This window comes from Xenopus laevis, chromosome 5L (assembly GCF_017654675.1).
Source record: "Xenopus laevis strain J_2021 chromosome 5L, Xenopus_laevis_v10.1, whole genome shotgun sequence".
Classification (NCBI taxonomy): Eukaryota; Metazoa; Chordata; class Amphibia; order Anura; family Pipidae; genus Xenopus; species Xenopus laevis.
In genome coordinates, this window is record NC_054379.1 from 37,739,060 (window position 1) to 37,740,283 (window position 1,224).

Sequence of the window (1,224 nt, forward strand, 5' to 3'; positions counted from 1 at the left end):
TTTTCTTGCTATTGTGTTTTTTTAAATTCTTTTACAGGGATAAGTGACCTTGCTGTGTAACTTACATTTACTTTTAATGTGCCATACGCATTTATATGTACAGGTATGGGATCTGTTATCCAGAAAGCTCCAAATTACGGGAAGGCCAGCTCCCATAGACTTCATTTTATCCAAATAATCCAAATTTTTAAAAATGTTCTTTTTTTTTCTAATAATAAAACAGTACCTTGTACTTGATCGCAAATAAGATATAAAGAATCCTTATTTAAGTCAAAACATTTCTATTGGATTTATTTAATGTTTAAGAGACACACGGGGAGATTAGTCACCCGGCGATAAATCGCTTCTTCGGGCGACTAATCTCCTCGACCTCAGAGCGATTCGTTTTCCGAAGTCTCCTCGTGAGGCAATTTCGGGTGACTTTGGAAAACGAATCGATCAGAGTAACATCCCACCGGTGATTTAGATTCTAGTCGGCAGTAAGGCAGTTTGGGGAGATTAGACACCCGAATTAGAGGCGATTTGTCACTGAGCAACTAAATCTCCCTGAATCTCTACGTGTCTCTGCCCTAAAGGATTTTAAATTTTAAGTAGGGAGATCCCAGAATCTGGAATACCCCTGGTCTAAAGTATTCTGGATAACGGGTCCCTGTACCTACATCTGTTTGTAGGCAAATGTGTAAAAACTTTAAATTGGGTCATATTAAAACCATAAACATTAATATGGATTCTTACAATGCAAACTGTAGAGCTGCTGAATAAAAAGCTAAACTCGGAAACCTCAATTAATAAAAAATGAAAACCAATTGCAAATTGTCTCAGAATATCTCTCTCTACTAATTAAATGAATAACTTTGAACTTTTCAGAATTCGGGTTGACCTGAATCCTGCAGTGTCCCTGACCACCAGTTGGGTGGGTTCAGGTTGAAATGTTGTCAACCATTGTGGGTTAGGGGTGGGTCAGACTGGGGAAGAACACTCCTCCTCTGCTCCTGAAGATTCCCTGTCTTTAAACCATAGGTACTCACAGAAGTAGAGTACAGAGCGAGATGATCCTGGTATGGGTTGGGTGTAGGTCCTACAATAGTTTTTTCCTGACCCACACGTCACTGCTGTATATTAAGGATGCACCAAATCCAGGATTGGGATTTGGCCAAGATTCAGCCTTTTTCAACAGGACCTGGTGGATTCAGCCTTTTTCAACAGTGCCTGGTGGAACCGAAT